This window comes from Hylaeus anthracinus, unplaced genomic scaffold (genome assembly GCF_026225885.1).
Source record: "Hylaeus anthracinus isolate JK02 unplaced genomic scaffold, UHH_iyHylAnth1.0_haploid 0, whole genome shotgun sequence".
NCBI classification, from domain to species: domain Eukaryota; kingdom Metazoa; phylum Arthropoda; class Insecta; order Hymenoptera; family Colletidae; genus Hylaeus; species Hylaeus anthracinus.
This window is the reverse complement of record NW_026533254.1, coordinates 12,370,369-12,370,574: the sequence shown is the minus strand read 5'-3', so window position 1 is coordinate 12,370,574 and position 206 is coordinate 12,370,369.

Here is a 206-nt window from a genome sequence, read left to right as displayed (position 1 = left end):
CATTCGCACTTCTGCCTACCATTCCGCGCGCTTTGTTCAAATCTAGTTTTCTCTCTCATTCGTCCGTACCTATACTTCTGCCTACCACTATATTTGCGATTGTCACGTTCTTCATTTTCGCTGTCTTGTCCCACAATATTGCCCTCTCTCTCTCTCTCTCTCTCTCTCTCTCTCTCTCTCTCTCTCTCTCTCTCTCTCTCTCTCTC